General features: G+C 41.4%; 1 protein-coding gene across 1 annotated transcript in view; it reads right to left on the bottom strand.

Moving 5' to 3' along the window:
* Window positions 1-14,367, bottom strand: part of JAK1 (Janus kinase 1) — a 241,668-nt gene extending 227,301 nt beyond the window's left edge. The window contains 3 exon segments of the mRNA XM_036853262.1: window positions 10,480-10,571; window positions 13,796-13,867; window positions 14,349-14,367. The gene's annotated coding sequence lies outside the window, so the exon portion shown is untranslated.
* Between the last annotated feature and the right edge of the window lie 206 nt (window positions 14,368-14,573).

Here is a 14,573-nt window from a genome sequence, read left to right on the forward strand (position 1 = left end):
ACCTGGCATTCCCTTCCAATGGGAATCTTCACAATCATGGAGCATGTTAAGGACAGTAGTCTTAATCCCAAGAGGATCAAAGAAGCCATCAGAGGGTTTTAAAATAAAATTGTGCCATGATCAGATTTTCATTTTAAAAAGGCAATTATAGGGAATTCCCTGGCAATCCAGTGGTTAGGACTCCACACTTTCACTGCTGAGGGCCCAGGTTCAATCAGTGGTCAGGGAACTAAGATCCCACAAGCCACTTGGTGTGGCCAAAAAAACAAAAAATAAAAAGGCAACTATAGTGTACAGCCAAGAAGGCAGAAAGCAGCCATGGTGGATGGGGGAAGGTGCCGTGTAAGTTTCAAAGCACTGTGACATATGCTGGGTCTAATTCCTTTTCAAAGCCTCATCTACTAATCTACATTCAAAAGCAAAGCAGAGGCTTCCCTGGTGGCGCAGTGGTTAAGAATCTGCCTGCCAATGCAGAGGTCACGGGTTCGAGCCCTGGTCTGGGAAGATCCCACATGCTGCGGAGCAACTAAGCCCGTTGAGCCACAACTACTGAGCCTGCGCGTGTAGAGCCTGTGCTCCACAACAAGAGAAGCCACGACAATGAGAAGCCCGCGCACCGCGATGAAGAGTGGCCCCCGCTCGCCGCAACTAGAGAAAGCCTGCGCACAGAAACGAAGACCCAACGCAGCCAAAAATAAATAATTAATTAATTAATAAAAAAAGCAAAGCAGAATTAATTTACATTAACTTAATTTCTCATACTTTTTCTGTTCTAGACTTCTCCCCTTGCTCTACCACTTACTAGCTGTGTCTTGAAGACTCTGTGAGCTTCCTCAGGTTCTTCAGTTATGAAATGTGGAGAACGCTTCTTCGTCAAAGATTTGAATTAGGATGAAACAAGAGTCTTGGTACACGTGCACTCAACAAATACTAACTCATCTCAAGCAAATAATCCTGACAACTTAAAAAAAAAGGGTGGGGGGGGAGGAAGGAAGTCCTCTTCTAGCTACTAGACCCAATTATGTACACAAAATTCTACATACATAAATTATGCAAGATTGCCCAAAATGCATTTACTAAAGCGTGGCAAATTTTATGGTATTAGAATAGTATTAGAATAATTTTACAGAAATCAGTGAATGATAATAAAGCCGAGAAGATTTATGTCTAGGCATAATTCTACACATTATGCTGGTAGACATTTTAATTAGAAGCCCATGCTGCCCTCCCCATAAAAAAGGGTGTCTAGATTCTCAATGACATAGCGTCCCAGAATTCTAGTCTATCAATATAACTTTTGAGAATGTCTGCCTTCCCAGAGGATCTAAAGCTCTATACTAAAAATATTATAGTACCTGGAAAGGCATCAGCAATGTACCCCTGCATCACAATCTGATGCCAATGACAGACACTGAGAGTTGACCACAGGTAGACGTGGAAAGGTGGTTATATATCCTTTCTGTGGAACCCAGATGTGGCCTCAAGAGTCTTCTCTGCAAATTGCTCTAGGCAGCTACCCCCACTGACCCTAAGATATCCCTGGTCCAAAGATAGCATTTTCAAGTGAAAAAAAAAAAAAAATCAAGCAATTGCAGTCTGAATAGTATGTCTGGAATTTCATTTACAAAGACAGTGGCAAAAAAATGAAAATGAATTTCCCACTACATTGGAATTGTCCTCTATGTCTTCCCACTTTTTAACAGAACTATCCATCTCCTCATAATCTCAGGAAAAATAAAAGTATAGTAATAGTCCAAATGCATAAAGATATCATTAGCTTACTTTACTCCATGTCAATTATGTGAATTGTTTCAACATCTATTACATTAGGGGCACACATTACAACACAAAACCCTTTCAACCAATTTAAATATAAGGAACTCCAGCTGAGAATATTCCAGTCACACCCTCTGGTACCTGGCATTCCTTTCCAATGGGAATCTTCATAATCATGGTTTGGATATAGAAGAAAAAAACAAAGTGGTCTTTTGGTGCCTCCCTTACTCTTGTTCATGCTTAATGAAGAACTTGTGTAATAAAAGATTAACAGGTAATGGTGAAAATGAACTGTTTGGCGAGGATAAATTGTGAATATGAATGTAGAGTTTTAAGGAAGCCACTTTTAGGGGAAAAAATCCTCTACATGAAGCACAGAAACACAAGAATCTTCTTGTCTCAGAAAGCAATTGATTTGGAAGAAAAGTCAGTTTAATAATGGTACAGACAAATTCGTGGCATATTTATAGTTGGTTGGTTATTCAGGGAAGCTCAGAACGTACAAGGCATAGCAAAATATTTGAAACTGGCACGGCAGGGATCAGAGCTCGCTTTCTGCTCCAACTCTGTGTGATATGATCAAGGTAGAATACTGCATGGGATCTGGTGGGGGCCATTCCTACCACCAAAATCTGATTTCCAGAGCATGAGCCCAAGTGAGAGCTTTGTGATAAAGGAGATACAATCCACAAATGATGCCTTTTACTCAGGGCTAATAAAACATGCGATCCCTTAGAGAAGGTTACTGCTGTCTCTTTGTCTCTATGCTTTTACTTCTCTTATTTTCAAATTTAAACATATAATAACAAAAAGAAAAAAAAATCTTTCATGATGAAGAGCAAGCTACTCAGGGCTAATAAAACATGCAATCCCTTAGAGAAGGTTATTGCTGTCTATTTCTAGTCTCTATGCTTTTACTTATTTTCAAATTTAAACATATAATAACAAATAGAAAAAAAATCTTTCGTGATGAAGAGCAAGCTATAGAATACTCCTTTTAATGAGGCTGGGAATAGTTGAGTGACAAGTCCAGTTAGGATGTTTATTAAAAGTTTATTTTAAAATATTAAAAGTTATTTTAAAATCTTTTCAGACATTGTATTTCTACATTTTAAGAAATAATATGCCACTTGAATGTTGCTTTGGTCATCAAAATGGTCATATATACACATACACATACATATATATACACACACACACATATATATTATGCATACGATACAAACTACACACACACACACAAAATTTCATCTTTACCACTACTCCCAAGAGGCAGGCAAATGAGGCAACTAGAGCACGGAAAGGTCCACTGAGTTGCCCAATTTCACCAGAAAAGGCATAAAGCCAGCACGAGATGCCCCATCATCTGCCTTCCTGTTGAGGCCTTTTCTTCACTCTACTTTTAGTACTTTCATTGTTATTATACTTAGTTTTCTTTATATTTTACAAAATTTTAAAGCTATGCTATGTGAGAAACCCTGGACATATGTCTAACAGTCTACAGATTAGAGAACTTTAAATGCATAAAGACATGGGAATTACATTTTAATTGCTTATTTGAAACAGCAATTATCTTCACACTGAAGACTGTCTAAAGAAGAGAGCAATCAATTCAATCCTGCAACAGTGCTATTACCTTGCCTTTTTTTTTTGGTTGTGGTGGTGGTAAAATAAGACATAAAATTTACCATTTTAGCCATCTTTAAGTATACGGTTCTGTAGTATTAAGAACATTCACATTGTGCAACCATCACCATCCATCTCCAGAATTTTTTCATCTTCCCAGTTAACTCTGTTAAACGTGAATTTCCCATTTCCCCCTTCCTGCAGTGCTGGGCAACCACCATTCCTCTGGCTCTATGACTCTGACCGCTGTAGGAATCTCATATAAGACGACTCATACACTGCTTTGTGCCTGGCTCGTTTCACTTAGCTATCGTCAAGGTTCATCCACGTTGTAACACGTGTCAGAATTTTCTCCCTTAATAATGCTGAATAATATTCTGTTGTATGTATAAACACTTTATCCACATTCATCGACGGACACCTGGGTCGCTTCTACCTTTTGGCTATCGTGAATGATGCCACTGTGAACACGGGTGCAAAAATACCTGCCTCCATTCACTTGGGTGTATAACCAGAAGTGGAAATGCTGGATCATGTGATATTCCTATGTTTAATCCCAGTCTTCCCATTCTTACATACCTAAACTGAAAAATACACCAACCAAACATACATCGTGTGTATGTGTGTTTTAAACAAAGCAGTTGAAAAACCTCATCAGATTTTGCTTGCATCACTTCTCACTTAACCCACTGGAAACCCCTTACATCTATGAACTGCCCCAAAGTGTCAAGGACCTCCAGGCCTAGGCAGGCCCCAGACTGAGCCCAGGCTTTCCTGTTGACAAGAAATGGGACCCAGTATGTCTGTCTGCAGAAATGCAGGAGTGACTCCAAACTACACCCAACACTCAGCTCTGCAATAGCCCATGGGCTCGGGTGTGGACTTGGGGTCAAGATCCAGTAAGTATAAAAACTGAATTTTTATAAAACTAGTAATGGGAAAACAGGAAGATCAAGGTAGGTGGTGAAATCCTCACCAGGGCCAATGATTGCACAACACATCACTCCCTGAAGCACTTTTTTTCTACCTGCTGTAACACTAAAAGTTAGGACTGTATCAAGTTGAGAATTCACCAATCCCAGAACTTTACTTTCTTAGAAGTTCTTCCAGGGTTTCTGTCAGAAATTCCTTTTCTGTTTAAGGGAGTAGGAAACTCCAAGGAATTTCAGAACTGGTAATCTAATACACACCTGGGCAGGGCCATCCCCCCTGTAACTAATCAAAACCATAGTCAGCCTGCAGTTTGGAGAAATCCTGAGTTATGCAGACATGTGAAGGTCCTGGGCCATAACGTGGTCAATGCTATGTGGAAAGCAATTGAGGGCCAACCAGGTGTGGCTCAAGGGGTTCTTCCAGCAACGGCCCCGTTGGGGTCAAGAAGGGGAGGGAAGAGGTCAGAGGACTGTGTAAACCAACAAAGGAGCACGATGAGCGGGGAGAACAAATCTCTCTGGACAGGAGGCGACACTTTGCCTCCCTACTCGCTTCCGGTTCCCTTTCTTCCATACTCTGTCCCAGTGAAGGACTTGATAATAAAATGGGCTTAAGGCCTTAACTGGGCTGTGCTGAGTAGTGAGTAAGGTCTCCGTTCATTAAAGGGTCACACATGGAATTTTTCCTTCCCTGGCTCTTCTTGCCCTGTGGTAGCAGGTCCTGACCTCAGCAGGCTCTGTTTTCTCTTTGGCCCACGGCTTTGGGTTCCTAAACCAGTTCCTATCGATGGGGTGGGAAGGTTCCCAGGTACAGACATGAGCCTGGGAAGAGGTTAAGAGGTCTCTGTTTAGGGCACTGAGGCTGAACTACATGAAATTACCTGAGCCTTGCAACGGGCTGTGATGTAACACATAATCAGGTCATGCATTCTGAGCCTTGTTTGCTGCTGTTCCATGTGTATAGCTTCCTCGGGAGTCTTGAGGGAGGAGGGATGTGGGAAACCCTGGGTTCTATAATACCCCCTGCCCTAACCCCAGAAGTACTCTCAAGGATGCAGGCTGAAGATGTGTGCTCTGTTAAATTTCCTGGTCTTTTATGCACACCCAATGCTGGGCTGGTATTTTTATAGCTTCATATCTCTGAAATCGACTTGTTCTAGATGTCACTGCAGAGTAGTCCTTAATTATTTGATACAAGTAAAATTATTTACATTTCACTTTCATGTAAAGGTGACAGCAGCAATAACATGGGCATTCAACAAGTTTTGAATCAGACTAGATTCTAAATTTTGTTACGGAAAGAAACATGACATGTCTCTATCCACTCTTAAACACAAAGATTTAATTTTATTCGTGCAGTAATATGAATACTGTTCAACACGTAGGGCTTTTTTCTCCGTTTAAGTTGAATTTCATTCTGAACATCTAATATTGACAAGCATCAAGCTATTTTAATCAGGTTACTTTTTACGTTTATAAAAGTGGCACAAATGTCTCTGAATACCACTCCAGAGATACTAATCCACACTTCGCACTTATCCCAAATCAGTCCCTTGAAAGTCCCAAAAGATCTTAACAACATGTCTGCTCAGTACAACAAGGCAAACAACTACCCAACTCCTCTTTAGTCTCATATCACAAAACAGGGCAAAGACCGATGGAATAACATTCCCTGTGCTCTAGGGAAAGCACGATACAGGAACAGGGTAAGAGGGGTTTCTGGGTCCCTGCCACTGTTTCACATGCCTCTTTCATCTTCTGTCTTCCTCCCCAGGCACGACAGAGCTCCTCTGCTGGAAGGCAAGATGGCTGCCATCCTTCAGTTATCACAGTACTGTACCTTTAGAATGGACAGCATCAGCACTGTGATAACTGAGCCAGGGCAGCCTGTCAGTCACTGTGTCGGCCGGCAGCATCCTTTCCGGGTGGCTGCGTGACTCCCTCTGAAGGCTCCCCAGGAAGTGGAAGACTAAAAGATCCCCTTCTGGTTCCAGATGTGGGGAAGCAGAAGAAAAAGTAGGGTCACAGCCCAACAATTAGTGAGGCTGAAACAGTAAAAGGCCTGGTTGAATTATATTAAGACAAAAGATGAACACATGATTTATACACATTGATGAGCAACCACGAATACATCACATACGCTTTCCAGCTCTATTTCACACTGTTAACCTCTTCGGTGCATGGATTTGCTGACTCCTTCTCCCTGACCTCAATCATTCATGCAATAAATATTTACTTAGGGTCTACTATATTCCAAGACCTCTTCTAGATGTCCAGGAAATGAAGATAAATAAGACCTGGTCCCTATCTATCCTCAAAGTGCTCGTGATCAAACATGGCAATAATACTTCATATCTGCCTAACATTCAGTAATTTTCTATGGCTTTCTGCTTTAGTTTTCACAAGAACCCCTATGGGGTTGTCAATGAATTACTCATTAATTCATCACAAAAGGATTCTGGAATACGTTAGGTATCGTTAGCCCATTTTACAGAAAGAGAATAAAAACCTAAGAGAGGTTAGGTGATTCACCTGATCATACCACTAAGTTACATTGAACCTGAGTTCAAATCCATGTCAAAACGATTGAACCTAGTGCTTTTTTCTCTACCCCAACCTAGCCATTCAACTCCATCAAGGGGATATTCAGTTTACACTATTTATGCAAACAAAGTTTCTAAGAACATCTACTTTTTGCTTAAAATTTTTAGTTTTCTCAGCATCTCAGATCATGAAGCAGAAGCTTGTGGGAGTTTTATGATTTAAGAAAAATTAGCAAAAAGAATGACTTTTATTGTTCTTGCTCTGAGTGCTAAGAATATACTCAAATTGATGACACTGATGATGATTACATATTTATCTCACCTGTGAGGTGTTTTTCACTATAGTTATGTCAATTTTACAGTTAGGGTGAAGGATCGTTAACCTTTGGAATGCCTTTTAAAAAATCAACACATACACATTACTTGCTTTGAAATTATCTGTACCTTTGAGATGTACCCTGAAGTCATCTTCAAGGATGATGTACATTTTTTTTTTTAAAGATTTATTATTTATTTTTATCTCTCGCTGCATTGGGTCTTACTTGGCACGCGGATCTTCGTTGAGGCACGCAGGATCTTTCATTGCGGCGCACAGGCTCTTCCTTGTGGTGCGCGGGCTTCTCTCTAGTTGTCGCATGCGGATTTTCTCTTCTCAGGTTGTGGTGCGTGGGTTCCAGAGTGCGTGAGCTCTGTAGTTTGCAGCACGCAGGCTCTAGTTGAGGTGCGCAAGCTCCGTAGTTGTGGTGCACGCGGGCTTAGTTGCCCCGCGGCATGTGGGATCTTAGTTCCCCAACCAGGGATCGAACCCTTGTCCCCTGCATTGTAAGGCGGATTCTTTACCACTGGACCACCAGGGAAGTCCCGGGGATGATGTACTTTTAATAAAAAGGACAAAAAGATTCTGAAACTAGAATTCAGGCTTCAGAATAATCAACTTATTAAAGCCATGAGTCACTCATTTTTTTTTCCATGTCAGTCATAAGCTCTCAAGTTATTTCAATATGAGTGGAACTTGACAGATACTTGAAAAATAATTGTGTTTTCAATTAGGCATTGGCTCAGCTTCAAAGACTCATTATATGCAAATTAGATATTAGCTCTCTACTTCAAATAAGTCAGAGAGATCAATCAATTCTTTAGATCAGCATAGGTCAGAAAATAGCAGAGTACAGCGAGCCTAGCTCAACTGTTAACTTTATGCACTATGAAACTGACCTTATCTTCAGAAAAGGAATATCCAATGAAACAATCCACCCACATACAAATTAAAACAACATTCTCTAAAGTGCAAAAATATGTAAAAGTTAAAGAGGTCATCACCTAGGTCTTAGCCAACTGATGTAATACAGAGTTGAAACACGAGAGGGCAATGAAGATTAAAAAAAAAAATTGGATCCCTTAACCTAAGGTTCCTGGAAATAGTCACACATTTTCACCCAAATTATAAACATCTGTTACATGAACACAGATATTGTGATTATTTGAGAATGAAATTTTAGATAGCTGATACATCAAAAAGGATAAAAAGATCACCACTGAACAATTCCCAGCCACAAGTTCTGTCAGTTTTGGAAAAGATGAATACTTACTCTGAGATACTAGAGGGTAAGTATGGGGACAAATAAGTAACTCTGATATACTTAGTAGTTATTAGACTGTTCTTCGCAAAGACTGAGTACTAATGCAACTGAATGTCTAAATATGAAGTCAACAAACACGAACTTAATGTTTGTAATGTACTACAAAGATGAAATTCACTCTCTTAGCCATGACCAAAAATCAGACAACTAAAGATTTTTGGTACAAAAAACAATGAGTATTTCCTTTACTTCCTTATTTTTCCCTCATTTCTTTTTCTACCTAAACTGGGCACGGGGGGATAGGGCGGGGAGCCTAGAGGCCAAGTAATAACAAAAAGCAAACTGCCATTATTCTGTGAAGAGTTAAATTAATATTTTCTCAGAATAACTCTAAAGCAGTTTCAAGGAAGAAAAAAATGTGGGTTTTCAGAACTGTATTTTATAAATACTAGTAAACACTTAAAATGTTTTATTTCTTCATGGAAATTATTTCTTATAAATGCGCATTTAAAAAACTAAATCTATCAAAAACACTTCTTTCTCGGTAGATTTTTCTTACAAAAATTGACTTATTTTAATTTTAAAACAAATGATGGCAGGTGCTAATGCTACAGTACGAAAGTATACTGCACAGTAAGAGAGGAAGAAAAAAATAATGATGTAAAATGCTTTCCTCCAGAGGTCAACCTGATTTTAAACTCAGTTCTTCTATGATGAAAATGATACAACTGAGAACAATTTCTTCGTGATGCATGCACCAAATATTATCAACTAGAAAACCAAGTACTACTGGCAAACTGGTATACTAAAAATGTGCTTTTAGACCTTGTGGAGTACAAATGCACACACAAAAAACATGTCACGTCTCTCTTATCAATAGACTGAAAGTGAAAATACAGTGATTTTGAACTTTTAAGTATCTGATTATATATTAAATAACTGGAGGGATCATAAAATGAACTGCTGGCATGCAAAATATCTGACAATAATTTAAAACTAAACTAGTTTAAATAGGTTAATTTAAATCCACTGGTCTTTTACTAAAGTGTGATGTTTTTTTCTTCCCCAACTTGAAAACCACAATCCAACTCAGTGACATTATAAAATGTGCAAATTTGACCAAACCGTCATGTTATAAAAATGTACTGTCAACAGAAAATGCCAAATGTCAACTACTGCTTTGTCAGAACTACAGAGGATGCATACCTGCGTTTCATGGCAAAGCTTTGCTGGTAATAGTGTTTGAAAACTAACTTGTGCCAAGGTTAGTAGGAAACCAGGAATAAGGGGGTTACACATTTCTTTCTTTCTTTAGGGGAAATAAATCAGCTAAAATGGCAAGGAAAAGCCATGGACGACTGCCTTGGCCAAGTCAGCCCCAATTCTCATAGAGAAGCATTAACTGGGAGTAATTACAGAGGGGGTGACATTGTTTTACCCATTCCAAGCACTGGCCTCTAAACAGTCATGCTGCATAACCTCAGCAGGTCACGTAGAAAAAAAAACCTAACACAGGTCTCTATACAATAATGCAGAGACAGAAAGAGGAACGAACTGGTGGGGATTTTAGTCCAAAAAGGCTCCAGGAGACTAAAAATCTACAAATAAATGGACCATCCCACTTAACGCTTAATAAAATATAATATTCTACTCTATGGGCCTTTCCCCTTTACATGTGTACTCAGAATACACACTTGTAGTCCAACTGTCTACTTATTTCACTGTTGGATTTTGCTTGAGATTTAATTTTTTTCCCCAGATTTTGGATTTCAGTCTGCTCACAAGTCAGTTTTATTCCGTCTCACCTGTTATCATCCCTTTTAGAATAACCAGTCAAAAATACACCAGCTGACTTCAAAAGGATCCACCCCTAGCTAGTCGTCTCTAAAAACCCTGGGTGTCTCCAATTAATCTATGATTTCCTCATTAGTGGCAGCACTGCCATTTAGAAATGCTGGGTCTTACGTCTCAAATTCCCTTAACGGACAGCTAAAGGGGGCAATACCAAAGACGTGCACTGACCTCTACTTCTAGAGCCTTGGGCTGTTCTGGAAACACAATCACACTCCTTTTTTCTGAAGAGTCCACCATTCTCAGAGCTTCTATTCCTATATCTGGAAAAGGAACACATTTTTACTTGTAACACATAGAAAAGGAACACATTTCTACTTGTAACACAGAGGTACTGCACTCATTATGAAGTGCTATATCTTAAACTGTGATTTACTTTGGTACTGTTTACATCTGATTTCCTCAAATCAACAGTACTGTTCCTGAAGTCAGAGACTGCTGTCTTCATGTCCTTCCACATTAATCACAGTCCTTTCCACACAGTGCAAGCTCAACAAATACTTGCCTAATTCATTAACAAACTTCTTTATTTCCCAGCGATTCTCTAAATAGCTTATCAACAAACGTACATGCTTAATTCCTCTCTCTATATGTCAACCGGCAAGGTACCTGACAGTTTGTCATCTACAAAATGAGGGAAGAGTACTAAATGCCCAAGTCCCTTCCACTGCCATTACTGAATCTCATTAGATAAAACCAAACTCCAAAGATAGCAACATCTCCATTCAGGTAAAGATAGCAACATTTCCATTCAGGTCGGCATTATACTTTTTGTTGGAGGAAAAGGGTCAGGAACTTTGTGGGCCCAATTACCACCAATGGAGCTATGAAGTGAGGGCAGAAAGTGAATGCGAAGAAAGAGAAAATAAACAAAGGTGGGTGGCATCACTAAGATGCCACCAGGTGTCATTACTGTTACAGTACCACAAACTGTTCTCTGATATATTTTGGCATGCCCAGGAACCTTTTACAAAAGCAGCTCTGGCCAGATATGTGGATCGCTAAATTTTTCCAAGACACCCCTATCAGCCCTTCCAGTACCCGGGACGTCTTTATTGACCTTCCTGAGCAGGGCACGCCTCCTGCATAGAAATCTGCAGGGCAGTCACTATTAGTCTCATATACCGTGATAGTTAACTCTTGGGGCCCCCAAATCTCCAAATGGAAAATAGCAGGGGAAAGTACATGGTTGACAAACATGAAGGAACTGTATTTCATGCAGTCATCTCTTTTGAAATTAATCCAGGGAGAAAAAGGAGCGATGCTACAGGCCAGTGCTGTCCCAGAAAAGTAAAAAGCAAGCTATGTAATTTTAGATATTCCAGTAGTCACATTTTGAAAAAACTAAAAAATAAACAGGTTAAAGTGACATTAACAATAAATTTCACTTAATACAATACACCCAGAATATTTTCATTGGAACATGTAATCAATATAAACATAATTAGTGAGATATTTTACTCTTTTTTTTGTACTAAGTCTTTGAAATCCAGAGCATATTCACTTATAACACGTGTCAATTCGAACACTAAATTTTCATCAGAAATACTAAATCCGTATTTAGATTTCATAAAAGTTACAGCTTAAAAAGTAGATGCACATACCCAACTTGTTTCCAAACATAACGAAGTTTTCCAAAAACTGAATGGAACACCAATTTTTAATTTAAAAATCAACTTATCACCCTAGCCAGATTGCAGGTGCTTGACAGCCACACGTGGCTAGTGGCTACCGCATTAATGCAAGTAGAGAAAGTCCTGTCATTCGGATTTTTTTCAAACCGGAACCCTTCACCCAGCAAGTCATTCTACAGCACCCACCAGGTACTCAAATTATGCCAAGTATTTTCTGCCTTACTTCTAATCCTTATTGTCGTTAATACTTCAGTGATGATCATTTATTAAGCAGCCCTTCCTAAAGACTGAACAACTCTTTCTGCTCAGAGAATTCAGGGAAAAAAAATGGAGACATCATGATTCAAAGATATGGAGTTAATTTTCGAGGTAAAGGTGGAAAATCCTGACATCATTACTTCTTTGTCCAGGATATTAGTCACCCTGCAAAATTTACAGGCATTGTTTATAGTAAGCCTCTCAACTTCCATACTCACAACAGCTGTCACTGCATCCTCAGATTCCTCGCCTTCAAAAGCTCCCTCCCCACCAACAACCTCCTCTATCTCTAGCAGACTCTAGAGCACATTCTAGGAGCCCCTCTTTAATTTATTCTGAAAAGTACTCGTTACTGCTGACATACCGAAACACATGAATAATTCAATAAAGAATCTAGAACCATCCGATTAATCATTCATCGGTCTAGGTACCCAACTTACCTTGAGAAAAGCATTTCGTGAATATACGTGGGAAGTATCCCCATACCCTTCCCCAAAAGAACCAATTACTACAAACACTACAGCTTTCTCTACCCATGTCAAAGTTCAGTGTTCCTCCTGCAGCTGATTTAAAAGTTGATCTTCTAAAAGGAGCTGGATTCCTAAGGTAGTTCTATTTTGAGCCTTCTTCCTGTTCTGAAGCTAAAGTTGGAAGGGCTTAGGTGGTGATGTCATGGAAGGGAGACTGTTGGCTTTCACAGAAGGGTCTCCTCCAGCAACGCTGGGGATGTTCATGTGGGGGACACCAGCGGGAATATGGGAATATGCACCTCTCGTAGCTTTCCCCTCCCTCCCTTTTGAGTCCCAGCTCTTCATTACCCAGCAAGAAAACAAGTTCAAATAAGCATGCAAACATATTTACATATTTTACTTGTTAAGCAGCTCAAAAATGAAAAGACCGAGGAGAAGGAAAATGCCTCGCACCAAGGAAAAGGGGTGACAATCCACCCCCCCATCCGCACCTCCCTAAGTATCTATCATAGGACTAGGGGCAAAGGGTGGGGGGAGCAGCTGATAAGAAGAAAGGGATTATAAATCCAGCAAGCTTGAAGAGGGAAATGCTGTTGGGGATACTCAGGACAGAAGGAAGACCCCTGGCTCCCTTCTCTTCCACTGTTTTCCCCTCCCTTTTGGAATGGAAGAGATTTAGGGCAGGGTGTGCCTTCTGCTTGGGAGGCGTGTTTGGCTCTGGAGAACCAAGAGGGGCCAGGGTGGAGCCCAGAAAACGAGAGCCAGAGACTGGCTGCTTCGGCCAGATTCTGGACTAAGCTCTTAGCGGAAGAATAAAGGGGGCTGTGATGGGAGAGCAGACGATTCCATTGGAAGACCCACTGGGGAATGCAGAACGCACACTAAATCCAAGGGGATCACTTCTCTCTCAATCTAAACCCAGCAGTTAGTTGCCGGGTGGTGGGGTGCAGGTCCAGAGGCAAGAGAAAATCCCAACACATCTGTACACCACAACTTGCCGGGGTGGGGGGATGGGCGTGCCCAGCGCAATCAGCAGGTGAAAGCAGCACTTTCTGGCCAATTCTGGGATGGGATGGTTGGCTAAGAGCTTTGGGGAACACAGGATTTCCCGGTTTCTCAGCTCACCTCTCTTCCAAAGCGAGGAATAAACACAGGTGTGGTCCTTCTCCAAGAAGGTGGCAGCTGGCCTGCGGGTAGCTGAGTGAGGGAAAAGATTCCTTGGCCGCAGGAAGGCAGGGAGAAACCCTGGGGTTAGCTACGGCCAGGAGCAGGAGGTCTCCGCCAAGTCCCCTCCCCCTTCTTGAAAAGCGACCGGGACCGGCATAAATTACAGCCACGCACCCCCCTCCCCAATTACGCTTCTAAAAAAAGAAACAGCCTCTCATGCCTAAATAAAAACTGAAAGCTCTGGCTGATGGAAATAAACAGGTGAGCCCCGAGAGGAAGCGGGAAAAGATTGGGGATAGGAGAATGAACGTGCAGAGAAATCGAGTCTTCCCCGCCCTCCCCGCAAACCCCTCCCCTATCGCTCCGGAGAATCTGCGTGGCAGGTTGTAAGCTAAAAATGCCACTCTGACAGACCCCTTCTCCCCGCCCCGCGCCCATTCTCCCTCCTACCCTAGGGTCCAGCGTCCCGGCCTCGTGGTAGCGCCCGGTGCCCGCGCCGCGCAGGGCTCACCCTCACCCCGAACTGCCGCCGCCGGGACTCCGGTCTTCCTCTCTCCTCCCTCCCTCCTCCTCCTCCGCCTCCTCCCCGCAGACTCCTCCCGCCGGATCCTTCATGTAAACAACATCCAGGCTCTATTTACAGTCGCCGCCGGACGGCGAGGGACCCACGCCAGCTGCCTGGAAGCAGGCGGGGGTGGGGGAAAAGCGAGTGCGCAACATTTACACATACCCGCCC

Source organism: Balaenoptera musculus, chromosome 1, assembly GCF_009873245.2.
Source record: "Balaenoptera musculus isolate JJ_BM4_2016_0621 chromosome 1, mBalMus1.pri.v3, whole genome shotgun sequence".
NCBI lineage: Eukaryota > Metazoa > Chordata > Mammalia > Artiodactyla > Balaenopteridae > Balaenoptera > Balaenoptera musculus.